This window comes from Archocentrus centrarchus, chromosome 9, assembly GCF_007364275.1.
Source record: "Archocentrus centrarchus isolate MPI-CPG fArcCen1 chromosome 9, fArcCen1, whole genome shotgun sequence".
In the NCBI taxonomy this organism is placed as follows: Eukaryota; Metazoa; Chordata; class Actinopteri; order Cichliformes; family Cichlidae; genus Archocentrus; species Archocentrus centrarchus.
In genome coordinates, this window is record NC_044354.1 from 11,596,272 (window position 1) to 11,613,143 (window position 16,872).

The 16,872-nt window shown below is 38.9% G+C and overlaps 1 protein-coding gene across 1 annotated transcript in view; it reads left to right on the forward strand.

Moving 5' to 3' along the window:
* Positions 1–16,872, forward strand: part of ntrk2a (neurotrophic tyrosine kinase, receptor, type 2a) — a 104,003-nt gene that overhangs the window by 20,023 nt on the left and 67,108 nt on the right. The window lies entirely within an intron of this gene.

A 16,872-nucleotide genomic window follows, 5' to 3' on the forward strand; every position in this document is an offset into this window, starting at 1 on the left:
GAAAAGGGAAAAAAATTATACATTCAGGACAGACAATCCATGAATTCCTTTTTTTTTTTTTTTTTTTTTTTTGCTTTTTTGCTTTTTAAAGATAAGTTTGTTTTAGGAATAAATAATTTCTTGGCACTGCTCGAGCCATTACCGTTTGATGCAGTGTAGGTCCACATTTTACATTCAAATTAGCAAACCAAAAAGTGAATGCAAATGTAGTCACAGAGTTATTAGATGTGCATTGCCAAGTGTGTGCACATTTATGTGTGCGACTCTCAGTTGCACTGTTGAAGTGCTGTATTTTGACAGTGATTGATTTATGGGGCCCCAGAGAAGGAGAGATGTGGGACAGAAGGAGCAAACGTATACACATTGTGTGTATGTGTGTTTGTGTATGTGCTTGTGTGTATGTGTGTGCGTGTCTGTGTGTGTGTATGTGGGATTTCTTGTTTTTCCAGGAGAGTTAAATAAGGTTGCTGTGAAGGAAATGAGCTCCCTAGTGTCTTGGTATCATATATACAGTATATATTTGTGTGTGTGTGTGTGTGTGTGTGTGTGTGTGTGTGTGTGTGTGTGTGTGTGTGTGTGTGTGCATTTTCTTGAACATCTAAGCATTTTTGCATCCTGTGCAGGAGATTGGGTCACATTACACTTTTGTCCTCTGATTGCGCCCCTCGAGTCTTCATCCTCTTTCCCCTTTCCACCTTCCTCTTTCCGTGCATGTTCCACATACATGTAGATATACAGATGTATGTGCCCTGCAGCAAGCTCATACTCCAGTGAGTTTATGGAGAGAGAAATTTGAAGAGGCCTGCATCAGTATGAACAACAGAGTTAAGACAGGGGATTCAACAGCTGCGAGTAATCCACAGAAGCATGGAGCCCGCATAACTGCTGTTTGTTTGAAATCCCTGCATATTTTCTGCCACTGAAGTTAATCTCAACAACAGAAACACAACTGCTGATGGCAACTCACTAGCAGTACTAATCTAAAACAAACAGTGCTTTGTCATGGCAAAATATTTAAATCATAATCAGCCCCATATGAGCACAGTTATTGCTACTGCTGATGGTGAACTTGTGATCAGAAAGTGTGAAGAGGGTGTGTCTGGCCTTGTACCACACTGAGCAGGTGTGCAGTGAAAAATCACGGCTCGCCTCACTGAGCTTGGATGATTTGCTGACCATCTCTTTTTGATAGCTGAGTAAAAAAGCTGAAGCTGGTTTACATTATTTATACCGACTGCATTATTCTGCTCCTCTCTCATCAATAACACATGGACATTTGGTACAGGTTTCCTCGCATGATCTCCTCACTGCTTCTTGACAGTAACAGGATGAGTTTATTTACTGTGTATAGTTGTTTGTATTCTTGTGTTGGCACACAGGCGTATGTACTGCTTAATGTACAGGTTGCCGTAGGTTCACAGGTATACATGCGCCAGCAGCAGTGGCATGCAGAATAATCCATTTAACAACATTTCCTGTTATAATTTGAACGCGTTTGTTTTCATATTGTGGATAATTTATTATCTAATATTAATCTAATTATTGAAGCTATGCCCATTTTAGCTTTGGCGATACTCACATGGCTCCTGCTGCTGCATGAAAGCTGTATGTAATAATCTGGATGCATCAGACTTAGCTTTATCCCCATAATGCTTTATTAAAATCCAGATTGCACTAATTCTTTTAAATGTATTTTCAAGGATTTTTTTTATCTGTAATATTCGTGAATGAGGGACATTTTTACATATTGAAAGCATTTTGAGATTTTGGGCAGTTTGTGCGTGCACACCTCCATTAATTAAATGCAGAACAGTGGCTTTTAGGCTTTATGATTTTTATTGGCCAATGCTGATGCTGAAATATGGAAAAGATTCAGACTTAGTCCTGAGTGCATAAAAAAAGCACAACTTCTAAGTACTTTTTCTTGATGGACTGGCTTTGATGCTTCCGTGAAATGTCATTAAATTTGTGTGGGTAGGGCGAAAGCATGAGACAGAGAGTTAAAGCATGTGGGTTCCTTCAGAAGCCTAATGATTAGGATAGGCACAATACTAGAATTTCAAGCTCGATACAAATATCAAGGAAAATGCTTGATATTTGTTAGTATTTATATATGTATATATATATATATATATATATATATATATATATATATATATATAGAGTGTCATTTATTAGGCAAATAACAAACTGAATTCACATTTTTATAACCAAATTTATAGACTGGACAAGTCTGACAATAATGAAGTATAACATTCAACCATTAAAACAAATTTTCCCAGTTGACCCAACTCCATGTACTGATACATTTGAAGTGGGCGGTACTAAATATTAAGAACAGTAATGGTATGTTATCTAGCGTAACCGTAACATCGTTTCTGGACGGGAGAGTGTCTGCTAAGTCAGAAAGATCAGAAACAACACAACTGATTAGCTCTATAAAGGTTACACGATCATTTTGCTATTTGGATTTAAGACAGAGACACTAAACTGTGAAATTTATCCCACTGTTTTAGTTTCCGTGGTACTTGTCAGTATCATTTAGGATCTAACCTGCTCCCAAATAAGACTAAACCTGCCTGATCAATACAGCCCCAGAGAGAAAGCAAACAAGGTTTTTGGAGGCTAATTGTGTGTTCTGTTTCCAGAGTGTGGTTCCATAATACCACACTAAGGGCTGCATTTCTTGGAATAAAGATTGGAGCTATATCCTGGATGAGTCCTACTTTGCCACAAGATTTAGACCCAGAAAATTTGAGGGAGAGCAAGAACACGCTGGCTTAAATTGGCCAATTGAAAGTGTAACAGGTTTCACAAAATTACACATAACGACCCCCCAAAACTAAATGCAGAGCTCTGAAAGAGGAACAAACCTAGCAACATGTAAGTGCACCGGTAGGGAGAGAATTACAATATAAGCCACAGTTTTGTAAAAAGAGCAAGACAGAAATGGCTAGACAGGAAGAAACAAACAAACAAAAAAAAAACAAAAACAACTGATTAAAAGTAAAAAACTAAATGTTATGTGGGGAAAGTTGGAGACAGGTGAGAAAGTAAATGTTAAATCTGACATTTGACAGGAATAAGTGAGTAAGAAAAAAAAAAACTTGCCCAGAGCAGGCCAAAGAGAATAAGGAAAACTGGTAGAAAGACGGAGATGAAAAGAAAAGTCTTCTCTTGTCCACTTATCAATGATTCATCATTAGTGCAGGTTTCAGTTTTCTCCTTGTTTGGTGGAGTTGCACGCCTCCATCTTTCTCTCCCTCTCTCTTTCTCTCATACGCACACACTGCTGATCGATCGATATGACACCCTCAAGGTCGGCAGAGCATCGTTCTAGGCCCAATGCTTTACTGAGCATGCTCAGCATACCCACCGCCTCCTCCTCCTCTCCCTCAACTTCCTGCAGAAAGGCAGCTCTGCCTTCAGCTCTTGAGTGTTTTGATAAACGTTCCATCCAAAGAAAAATTGAAGCAAAATCTGAATGAAATGAACCACAAAGAGGTTGAAAAGGCTACCTGTGATTACGTGTCAGTGTATGGCAGAGTAACCTTCAATACCTTTATAGCACTTAGTGAAATGTGTCAGTATTAAGACAGTATTAAAACTAGGAATGGAAAGCCAGGTCAGATTATTAGTGTTGTTTGCTGTTCTTATTTCCTATTTATATATATATATATATATATATATATATATATATATATATATATATATACACATATATATATATATATATATATATATATATATATATATATATATATATATATACATATATATATATATATATATATATATAGATATATATATATATATATATATATATATATATATATATATATATATATATATATATATACACATATATATATATATATATATATATATATATATATATATATATATATATATATATATATATATATATATATATATAGCCATGCTTGTGGCATACGGGCAGCTCTGGGCTAAATGCTAACGTCAGTATGATCAATATGACACAGTGGATTAATTATTTGTCATATCTGTTGTTGTAGTGTTGCAGTAAAATCTCATCTAATTTCTAATAATTTATATGATGAAAGTCAAATAAATATTGCTTTTAGATATGCGCTAACCTTAAAACAGATGACATGTTGATGGTTTATTTTGATTTAAGTTTAGCACATGGTGCTCAGGCCCAAAAATAGTTAAAACTGGCATCGCTGTTAAAGGATTAAATAGTTTAATAAGCGAAAACTGAGAGTAACTGTAAAAGGTACTGTCATTAAATAACAATTATATAAGTCATATAAAAACACAATAAAAACATAGGTCATAGGTCACCAGTTCAGTTTAAATAGACACTTTTGTGTGTGGGCAGCATGGTGGTGTGGTGGTTAGCATGCTGCCTCATAAACGGAATAATATCTAGAGGCCTGGGTTTGATTCCACCTTGGTTGCAGTTGGTGTTTGTGGCAAAACTGTGTTAACATGATCCATTACAATGAGATTGGTAAATTAAATCAGTTGATCATTTCAGGATTTTTTTTTTCAGGCCGCAAAAAAATATTAAGGTAAACTGATACCCAGTTTCCAAAGGTAGCTTTGAGTTTTATGCTTTGATTGTAATTATCTATCACAATCAGCAGTCCCAGTCTTAGATGCATGTTGCTTAGATCTCAGATGTCAGAGCTTCCTCCCAGCACATGAAAGGACTGCATGTCAGAAACAAGCACTGAGCAGCTTCTGCTGCACGTCGCACCAACATGATAATGATGACAGTCAACTGCCATCATTACCACAGGAGTAATGATATCCCATGCAATATGTGGCATACCAGAAATCTCCAATGCATTAAAATGTGCATGTGACTGCAGGCTGCATGTTGGTTACGGGCTGAGCATATTAGAGTTGAATTTGCCAAGCCCAAACTGAGACAAAAATGAGTCTGTCATCTTTCTTTTAACCCAGAATCCCCGTCTCCATGTGGACCCCAGCCTCTTTTCCCTCTCCTCATTTTCAACTTAAAAAAAAAAAATAAATAAATATATATATATATATATATATATATATATATATATATATATATATATATATATATATATAATGAAGCAGCAGTCAGGCTTGGCATTTTTGTGATCACCAAAGTTACCCCTCATTTTTCTGCTCTCCCTCCAATTTGTTCCTCCTTTCTCGTTTTCTTCTAAAAACATCCAACTATTTTATTTTATTTTTTCAGTTACACCCTCTTTTTTGAATGGTTCATTTGTCACATAAAAAAACTGAAAGCAGCTCATTCTCAAGGCTTCACATTTAATTCAAGATTAAAAGGGGGCCAGAAGAAAAGGGGGGAATGAAATAACCTTCATAACCTGCAACCTTGAACACTTTGTAGAAAAGGAAAGGGTCGGATGGAAGGGATTTGTGCATGCGCACATCTGCACATGATCTTTCCCCTGTGTGTCATTGGAAGAAAATATCCAAAATAGTGTCCCAAAATTTTAAGCTCAAATTATATAAAAAATAGCTTGAACTTGTATTTTAAACTATCCAAAATTTTAATTATCCACTTTAAAATATACCTAAGAGTTTACTGTTTAAACTGTTCACTTCATCTGTGTGTACATGTCATCACAAGTACCATGTAACCACTAAAAACACCGTGGAAGTGTTATGGGCTTGTTGCTAAAGGTTTAAGGCAATAGCTATTATTACAGAATATATTTTATTTTGTCTAAGTAGGAAAATCACACTTAGCTGTAACAATAAGACTCTGTTCTGTAAAGAGTCCTGGTAAATCACAATCATGTGGTTCCAAGTGCTTTCCAACTACCTATTTTTTTTTTATCCCTGTTAGCCATTAAAAAGGTGAATGTTAAAAATTCTTGAAAAAATTCAGTGGGCCATCCATCCATCCATCCATCCATCCATTTTCTTCCGCTTATCCGGGGCCGGGTCGCGGGGGCAGAAGCCTAAGCAGAGAAGCCCAAGCTTCCCTCTCCCCAGCCACCTCCTCCAGCTCATCCGGAGGGACCCCAAGGCGTTCCCAGGCCAGCCGAGATACATAATCTCTCCAGCGTGTCCTGGGTCTACCACGGGGCCTCTTCCCGGTGGGACATGCCCGGAACACCTCACCCAGGAGGCGGCCAGGAGGCATCCTAATCAGATGCCCGAGCCACCTCAACTGGCTCCTTTCGATGTGGAGGAGCAGCGGCTCTACTCTGAGCCCCTCCCGGATGGCCGCACTCCTCACCTTATCTCTAAGGGAGAGGCCAGCCACCCTTCGAAGGAAACTCATTTCTGCCGCTTGTATTCGCGATCTAATTCAGTGGGCATTCCATGTAAATGAAATGAAATGCATCACAATATGAGAGTGAAAGTGCTCTATTTGTCTGTGTGATCTCTCAGCTCCTAGATGGTTAAAACAGACATAAGTCATCCCTGTTCACCTTTTTCCAGTTGGGAAACATCCGTTTCTGCTGTAGTGTTTTCACACAGGGTGGGAGATGTATATCCTCACTGACCATCTCTATCAGCCACTAAATGTATAAACTAGTTTTTTAAAAAGACTGAACTCATTGTTCTCTCAAAGCCAACTGGCAGCACCTTAAATCAAACTGACAGCTCTGAGCATTCACCATGATTCTGTTGTATTTTGTGATTATTGGATCGTGCTCATAATGATGGATATGAATTAACTGGATAATGTGAACTGCAAATATTTTATTTCCACACTTGAAGGTTAAAAATTGGCAGAGCATTTGTTTCTGTGCAGCGTGGATGCACTCTGTCTTTCTGACATTTTGGCTTTCCTTTTCTAAAGAAATGTTGAAGCCTTTAAAAAGTTCTCCTCCCCACTCCTAGCAGGTTTCAACTTTAGAAACTCTCTAAAGGGCAACGATGCTTTGTGAGTAATTTTTAAATCTAGCGCCTGTGGCACTCGTTTGCTTCGCTCATGCATTAAAACACAGGCATGTATGTTACTTCATGATGTTTTTATCTTCATAGAAAACAGACACAAGACCTCCAAGCATGGACACAGATTCACTTAGCAGTTGTTTAAAGTCTTCATCAGAACACACACTTCTTATGGTGCTTTGCACATTGTTTGCTCCTCATTGTCTTTGAAAAGCAAGAGCCAACAAAACAAATGCAGCAAATGCACTTTTATCTCTAAGTTTGTCAAATCCCTCCTCATTAAATACTCTGTCAGATGCCGCTGGTGTGTCAGATATGCACAAAGTCCCATCAGCCTGAGAGGGCTGTGGATATCTATTTGTCCTGTGCTAATAAACCCAAATTCCAGGAACACCTTCTTTAGATCTATTCGGTTTTATTCATATAGCATCAGTTAGCAGTCAACAAATCCTGTCTCATGGCACTGTATACTGTAAGGTAAAAACCCTACAGATTTAATCTAGGACAGCACCAGTTACCTTAGCTGCAGGTAACTAGTGACTCAAATTAAGTGACATTATATTGAGCATTTCTACCCCTGTCTTGCCAACATGTTACTCCAACCTCCCTGTGGCCTGTGGTCCATTCTGTGCTAAAAGTAATTTATTCATTTACATTTGTGCTGTTTTAAGTAAAAGCTGTCAAGGCCACTGACCTTAACAGGTGGAATCAATCAGACCAAAAACAGCAAAAACACTAAAGACAAAGCTCAACAACATGGGAAATAACATGAGGAAATGGGGCTTTAGAGAGGTGAACAGGTAACATTTGTTTACACGTGTATTGTTTTAAGTAACAGTTGTCAAGGCTACTGACCTTAACAGGTGGAAACAATTTAACAAAACAACAGCATTACAACAATAAAATAAAGAACAAGACAAAGCTCAAAAATAAAACTCATATCAAGAAAGTTCGAGCCAACTTGTTTTTTTGTTTTTTTTCTATAGTCCAAATTTGAGCCAAGTTATGTAGTCTTTGACCAAGGTTAATAATAATAATAAGAAGAACAACAATAGTAATAACAATAACAAAACAATGAAAAGAATATAAACAAGAATAACTAATAATAACTAACTGTCAAAACGACCCCCTATGAGCAAGTTCTTGGCAACAGTGGGAAGGAAAACTCCCTTTTAAAAGAAAGAAACCTCCGGCAGAACCAGGCTCAGTGAGGGGCAGTCATCTGCTGCAACTGGTAACTATAAAGTAATTAATTTAACAAAAGTAAATAAACAAACAAAAAAAGGGTTAAGTAAGTAAATAAAGAAATAAAAGAAAGATTAAAGTCCAGGCATCTTGGCAAGTGTTTAAGGTGTGAACTGAACTTGATTCTGCAGCCAGGGGTGCAGCTGAATCTGCTCCAAGGTGGCCCGCTGTTTTGGGTTTCGAGCTAAACACTGCTTCAAAAAATTCTGGCAGTCTGATTAGAGAGAGGACAGAAAACAAAGCAAAGATCAGGATGGAAACTGCAGCAATCTTTTGGAACTTGTAAGCAAAATGTTAATGCACTGTCAGCACCAAAACACAGCTATTCTACCAATGTCTCACCTTTGGGTAGGTCTTTGTTGAAAGGTCTTTTCCTGTGGAGGAATTTAGAGGTGCTAAATTGATCCACTCCTTTCAGCATTCATAAAGCAGCGCGCCCAGCTGCCAGACTGTGGTGGCTGCAGCCTCAAACCTCCTGCCTTTGAAAAACTCTGGAGGGGCGTACTCTACGGTTCCTGCAATGCACAGACAGAAAGGAAGGATGAGGAACAGGCTCAGACTGAAGTCAAAATCATCACTCCGCAGAGTAATCACTGAATGAAGAGCAGAAGCCAGACGTCATACCAGAGAAGATGGAGTGCCTGTACCAGGCAGCCACATCCAAAGTCTATGACCCGCACTCAAGGGTCATTGGAGCCGGTTTCAAGGAGCAGGTTTTCGGTCTTGATGTCACGGTGGAAGACACCTTTGGCGTGCATTGTTAAGGCTGCATCCACCAGCTGCTTCATGATGTTCTGAAACACAAAGAGGACAGTCAGAGCTGAAGAAGGGACTGATTCCCGGCAGTGTGGCAACTATCAAACAAGCTCTGTGGAGCTTCTCTGGGCTGGACTATATTACCTTAGCAGCATCCTCCTCCAGGGGTCCACCATTGTTCTCCATATAGCTCATCAGGCTTACACATGGGACTGGTCTCTCCATGACCAGAAGGACCTCCTCCTCTAAGTCATACCAGTCTAGTATTGAGACGGCTGCAGAAGTGCCTACTGACTGCTGTCCATCGCCCACTTTCAACATGAGGAAAACCTCCAGTGGGATCATGTATATCAAAGGATGAATGATGATCAAAAATGTTTCCTTTTCAAATTTATCACTGTGAATCCCCCATCACAGCCCGACATAACTATACATTTGCATTACCATATCAATCAACATTTCAATCTGCTGACAGTGTTTTACTGCTTCTAAAAAGTAAATGCATTGAAAATGGGACCCACTTCACTATTACACAATTACTCAGTTGGCTTCCCAAATGATATCCCATAGATAAAAATGGTATATACATAATTAATACTTACTGTTCACTCCTAAAACTGATCTGAGGAAGCATTTCTCAACATCTGTCATTTATATGTCCCAGTGTCAAAATAAAATGTTAAAATGTTATTCTTCTTAATTTAAGAATTCAAAAGCACATTAAATACAGTAGCAATCTTATGGGACCTGCACATAGTCAGCGATTTTCTGCAATGAAAATATTTTCAAACTAGAAGCACTCAGAGAGCGCAAACCTCAGCCAAGGCCATAGGGTCACTGACGCTATAATACGTTTATCTAAATACTGTGACATAATCTTTCATCTTTCCCAGACAACAATAACCCCTATCCCTCAATAGTGAAGAATCCTTAAAAAAATTCCTGGATCCAGATCATGATCCAGATCACCGCCAAAATTTTATCACTTCTTCCTCTTGTCATTTCCAACCACTCCACAAATTTTCATCGAAATCTGTTCATAACCTTTGGAGTAATCCTGCTGACAAACAAACAAACACACAGACAGACAGACAGACAGACAAACAAACCAACGCAACCGAAAACGTAACTTCCTTGGCGGAGGTAATTAGGATGAACTGAAGAACTAGCTACACAAAGGGTGAACACAGTAAACGCTGCGCAGGAGTAACTTTCAGACAAAATTAAGTAAACAAATTCTCTTTTTCCTCCTCTCTGCTAATTTTACTATGACAGTTATCAATCATCTATACATATATTTCTTCTTTTTCTTTGGAAGCTGCTTATTCATTGTATGAGACAAAGTAATCAATTACAGGTTCTATTAGAGTCACTGTTTGATGATAGGTTTTTACAGATAAGCAGAAATGCCACTACAGGAAAAACTGTTTTGTGAAATAGGCCCTTTCCAGCTTTTTGGGTTTTGGCCTTTTCAGTGTTTTAGGCCACTGAAATCTGAGCTTTTGAAAGACTCCTTCCAGCATGAAGATCAGAGACTCCTTTTCTTGATTGTTGGGGTTTTCTCTGTATTATTGTAGGGTATTTACCTTACAATATAAAGCCCTATATAGATACAATTGAATTGAACTGAGCTGAATTGAATTGAATTGAATTTTCTGTGGACAAGCAAAGGTGTGTGCCTTTGTACACCATTTTGATGACAGACTGTAGGCAACTTTTTTTTTTTTTCATGTGGACAGAGATAGTTTTCAAAATGAAAATGAAAATCCTCATTTTAAAAAAATACTCATGTCTGTGTGGACTTAGCCTGAGCCTTATTTATGAATGCATGTCTATATATTCATATTTGATAAGGGCACATTTAAAGGTTAAGTTGTTTTAGTGGTGCCTGTTAGAGTGATGCTGGAATTTTCTCAGCTTAACTCTAAAAGCCTGTTGGCAGGTCAGTGGGGTATTTGAGGTAAAGCCTAAAGCTCTGCTACTCTGAGCGACTTGAAGAGCTGCACTGAAATTAGAGATACTAGAACTGCCATGCAAGATCGCACACAATCATTGTCCATGTGACAAGCTTTGTACAAAATGAACCTTGAAAGTAAAACAAAACAAAAATAAATATGAAGATGAAATTTGAAAAAAGGGTTTATCATTTTGACAAATTCTTTAAATTATTTTATAGCAGATGTGACATTTAACTTCACCATGTTTGTTTCAGTTTAATAAGATGGGTAGAGTCTTGACAGGTCACTGAGCACAGAAAGAGAACTGTACAAATATGTTTCTTGGAGACAGTTTTTTATTGCAGTACAGGTATCTTCAAAGGAACCTGTGATTTGTTTAAATTTGGGTTTTAATTTTTGCTTGTGGGATTGAAAGCTTAGGGATGTCAGTGTGTTCGCAGCTCTCAAATTAAGTTGGTACAACCAGATGTAGACACAGTGAACTCTTCTGCAGCACCTGGTGGAAGAAATGGCTTTAGCCCTGTGTGACCCCTTGGTATAGAGCATTGATGGATGGTGTGGAAAGAAGACACCCACCTTGGTGGTGTTTGTTTATTATCAACTTTTTGTCCTGGAAGTTTTTCAAGGAACAGTTTGGTTTGTTTGAAGATTTTAATGTTGCGAGCTGGAGAAAGAAAATTCTAAATGCCCACGGCGGATCCTAAGGGCAGTGATTGCTTGAAGTGCTCTGAAAATGGAAACTGCTCTTTTCCAAAGTGAAACATTGCCTGAAGACCTTGTCTGTGCACTTTCCTGACTGCAGCTTTTCTTTGTGTTCACTGCTCTATATAAGTGAGCATTTTTGCAGTATTTTCCGCATTCATTTCTTATGAGTTCACTTCTGCAGACTGACATGTTTGAATTTGTGTTTTTCTTTGATCAGTTGTTGACATGCTGCAAAGTTTAACAGACCACCACAGAAATGTGGTGCGACAATGTGAAAATGTCATCGTTTTCAGAAGCTGCTTTGAAAATATGTCATTTCTGAAGAAACTGATTTTCTGAATCAGCCAAATGCAGAAAGTAAAACAGGCAATGACAATATATCTGTGTAGGTTCTCAGCATCCGGGTCATAGTCGTCTCTGGAGCAAAAAGGGCGATTGGACTTGAAGACGTTTCACCTCTGGTGGGGAAACCCAGGTATTTAAACCCCAGTGGGCATAGTCACCTGGAGATGGTTGTGACCCACTATTGTTCATGTGCATAATCACATACACAAGGTGTGAAAGGAGGTGTGGGTCATTATAATCTGTGGTTTTGGGTGAAACCAATTTGTGATTTTGCCCCATTGTATCAAGTGACCTGAACAAAGGTCACCTGAACAAAGGTATGAATGGGGGTTGAGGCGCCTGGGGAGGGAGCTCAGGATTGGACTGTAAGCGGGGAAATGTTGGTGACGTAATCCACCTCCTCTGTTCAATAGTTGTTCACAGTGGACTCAGATTGCTTCTTTTACTCTTCTTTCAAACCATCTGTCTTCCCGGTCCAAAATGTGAACATTGGCATCCTCTAAAGAGTGCCCTTTTTCCTTCAGATGCAGATGTACAGCTGAGTCTTGTCCTGTAGAGGTGGCTCTTCTATGTTGTGCCATTCATTTGTGAAGAGGCTGTTTGGTTTCTCCAATGTAGAGGTCCGAGCACTCTTCACTGCCCTGGACAGCATAAGCTATGGGGGGGGGGGTCCTTGGGATGGACCAGTTTTTGCCTTAGAGTGTGACTATGTTTGAAGTATACTGGGATGTCATACTTGGAGAAAAGTCTTCCGAGTTTCTCTGACAAGCCTGCCACATAAGGGATGACAATGTTGTTCTGCTTGTCATTCTTATGCTCCCTAGTTTGAGTTTGACCATGTTTCCTGTGTATCTTGGCCGATTTGATGAAAGCCCAGTTGGGATAACCACATGTTTTAAGTGCTTTCTTTACATGTGTGTGTTTCTTTTGTTTCCCTTCTGCCTTAGAGGGAACATTTTCTGCCCTGTGACCAGGTTCCTGATCACCCCAAGTTTGTGTTTGAGTGGGTGGTTGGAGTCAAAGAGTAGTTACTTGTCCGTGTGTGTGGGCTTCCTGTAAACTTCAGTGTTGAGGCTTACTTAAAACCTAGTCACACTCTCCAGAAGCAACGACAATGTTTAATCATTACCTAAACTTCCTCCTGTGATTTCATTTTCTGTTGTTTTGTAGAGAATGTGAAAGCACTCTTGTGTGATATCAGACAAAGAGCGCAGTCTCTCTTGAGAAGGCCTGTTTTGCAAAAGGGAAATGTTGATAGATTCAAAGAGCACGAAGATGGTTACCATCAGTTGGTGTTTTTCTTCTCAGCTCTGGTTGGGAGTCCATCGTGCAGCACCATCTATTGCTGTCTTGTATTGGTTGGCCTGACCTTTGCTAACAGTTGGAACTGTGAAAAATGAGATAACTTAAACTGTGAGTATGAGAACGGGACATTGTGTATACATACAGTTTAATCAAGAAACAGTCTTTAGAATGTGCTTCCACTTTGAAATATTGGGGGGGGGGGCTTTTTAAACCCGATCAGTCACTTTGAAATATTCAGTGTGACCTCATTTTAGTCTTAGTCTTTAGACAGCTCTACATATCAAAACACAAAAATGGACTTAAAATGATCACACAAGGAAACCAGGGGCTCAGGGAGCTTAGACAGCGTATATTTATCTGCATTTTTAAGACATTACTGATGCCGTAGTCTGGGACATGAGGTTTTCTTGCGGCAGCTGAAATGTATTAATGCAAATAATTTTCAGCAATGTTATCGTCAGATGACTATTTGCCCCTGAGGATAGATCAGACTGGAAATAATAACTTGACTGTCAAGTAATCATTACATAAACATGAGCATTATTTTCCTCAAAGTGAGGGGCCTATGAGTGCAGCTGTTGCTCAAGAGTATTCTAATATTCACTTGGCAACACAGCAAATATAACTGGCCGCTCTTTTTGCTGAACTGAACTCAGTGTTCCACTATACACCAAAAAAAAAGAAAAGAGATTTCATCTGTGAGAAGAGAAATGAAAAAAAAGCATGACTTCTGTTTCATCAGAAAGGTTCTTATATTGTTTACTTGAAGGCCAACAGTTTTATCAAAACAAATATACCATCTAACAAAGGCTAGAAAGAGGTTTGTTTACCACATACGCAGGACATATAGTCTTGTGCTGGATATGTCTGATTAAACACAAAACCTTCTGCAAATGTTTACTTTTCGCACAATTGAGCTTTGCTGGTATACCAGGAACAAAACAAACAAACAAAAAAGAAACTGTGTATTTATTAAAATATAGGTTTGGCCAAGTTTTGGTGTCCAGGTTATGAAGTCACAGGTCATATTACTTGCTTGTATACTTGTATAACTGTAGCGTTACTGGTGTAGCTAAAATAAATTTCAGTGAGAGTCACACAACATAAATATGTATCATATCCACACCAGGAAGAGGAAACAGGACTTTGAGAGATGAATGTTGCATAACTGAGGCTGGTAGCTTGAGTGTTTTCTTGAGTGTTGATCATATGGTTTAAATAATACTTTAAATTATGAAAGTTACCGGTAACTAAATGTGACTCAGAGGGGCATTTTTTTAGTCATATTGCACTGATGTTTGTCTTTTCCTATCATTCCAATTTTGTTTGACTCTGTCAATCACTTTGTTCATGTCACATCATTGTTCTCTACTTCTGCTTTGATCTGTGCTTTTCAAAAATACAAATGTTTTTGGGGTCCCAGTCAAAAGCACCCAATTCTGCCTATTCACTTTTAATAAACTATTTATTCAGTTAATGTTTGCAATGGGTCCTAAATTAAACACAGTATCAAGTTAGGGGTGCTCTGGCAGTCATTTTAAAGGAAGAAATACTCCATTGCTGCTTTGATCATCTGGATAGGGAACTTCCCAGATTGGAAGTCATCAGAATATTGGAGACCTTAGCAGATCTAATGTACCTGAGACAGCTGGAGCATGCCCTGGTCATGTCACACATGAAAATGAGAGCTGAAAGTGCTCCATTGCAAGCTCTAAACTGAGCAGCAATGACTCTGCTGGGAATGCGGAAAACTCACAGCAGGGTTGGGAGTTTTCCTCCCCTGATGTGACTGACCGGTGCTTGCCTGGAAAATCTGCTTGAAAAAGTTGTTACCTTTGCTCCTGAAACACAGGCAGACAGGAGTGTGGAAGCTGCCCAGTTCATAGCATGTGGCAAATTATGTGCTATAACTGCCTGTAGTGTGTGTTTAACTTTGTTTTTAGTTATTTCCGGTCCCTGTGCAACCGTAGTGAGAGCTTGGTTTGCATTGCCAGCGAAAAGTCAGACTCATTCTTGGTGAGTGCTGGTCTCTGGCAAAGTTAAACTTTTATGGAAAGAATTTCTAGGCACAACCAATTGGTGGAGAGCATCCAGTTTGATGATTTCAGAATCTCATCCCTGCTTTTTGCTGATGATGTGGTTCTTTTGGCTTCATCACTTGGTGACCTGCAGCTTCCACTGGGTTGCTTTGCAGCTTAGTGTGAAACAGTTGGGATGAGAATTATCACATCCATGTCTGAGGCCACGGTTTCCAACTAGAAAAGGATGGAGTGCTCACTACAGGTTGGAAATGAGTTGCTGCCCTAAGTGGAGGAGTTTAAGTATCCCAGGGTCTTGTTCGTGAGTGAGGAGAGAGTGGAACAGGAGATTAACAGACAGATTGGTGGGGTGTCTGCAAAGATGTGGATGCTGTATCAGTCTGTTGTGGTAAAGAGAGAGCTCGGTGTAAAAGTGAACTTGTCGATTTACAGGTCGATCTCTGTTCGTACCCCCATCTGTGGTCATGAGCTCTGGGTAGTTACTGAAAGAATGAGCTTATGGGTACAAGTGACAAGGTCATTTGGGACTCAGAGTAGAGCTGCTATTCCTCTAGAAAGGAGCTGGTGTAGGTGGTTTGGGCATCTGACCAGGATGCCTCCTGCACCTCATAGGTGAAGTGTTTCAAGCATGTCCTACAGGGAGATGGCCCTGAGGCCGATCAAGACACTGTGTGGCTGTTTGGGCCTTTATTGAAATTATTTTATATTGGAGTCAAACTGACCCCTATGGGTTTCATCATATCGGCTGTGGTTCATGAGGTGGAGCAGGTTGTCTACTAATCGGAAGGTCAGTGGTTTGATCGTTGGTTCCTTGGGCAAGATCCTGACCCCTGAGTCACCTCTGATGGATGCACTGGAGTGTGAGTGTGAATGTATGAACACTAGCTTAAAAGTGCTTAGAAAAGAAGGAAAAGTACACAAATGTAGAAAAAAGCACTTGTATGAATGTGTCTGTAAATGGGTGAAAGAGGCTTGTAATAAGAAAGTGCCTTGATTGTTCAAAATGAGTAGAAAGGCGCTGTATAAGTACCAGACGATTTACCAAATACAACACAAGTAATGGTTACCTGAAATGACTGCATGATGACTGAGTCATACCAGAATCAAAGGATGGTAAAGAATCTTTTAAGTAATAATCTGGATTGTACGTGAACGCTTCACACTATATCAAAGAAAAGTATAGATTTTTGTCTTACAAAATATGCATATTAGTTGTAGGCTTGCAAAAATGATAATATTCTGTTTTATTATATTTGCTTCTTACAGTAAATTTTTTTAGTCAGTAGTCCATCTTGGTAAGATGAGGGTTAAAAGTTTAATATTTCCCTTTGTAATATACTATATAAAATTAGACACCTACAAATTAAGAAAGTTACTTTGTTAATAACTTAGCAAATGTTGGCAATTTCCCAGACTTATCTCAAAGTGATTTGCAATGTATTTATTCTCAGGAGATTAAGACGTCAAAAATTGGAAATTATGAGTTGCAAATGTGAAAAGTAAAGTAGCTTTTATTTTTAGGTTTGTAAGTCTATAGTCATTAGATTTTAAGTCCACACCACTGGCATTTGCCTGCAGAAGGATTTCATGTGTAAACATGTACATCATGTCAGCATGAT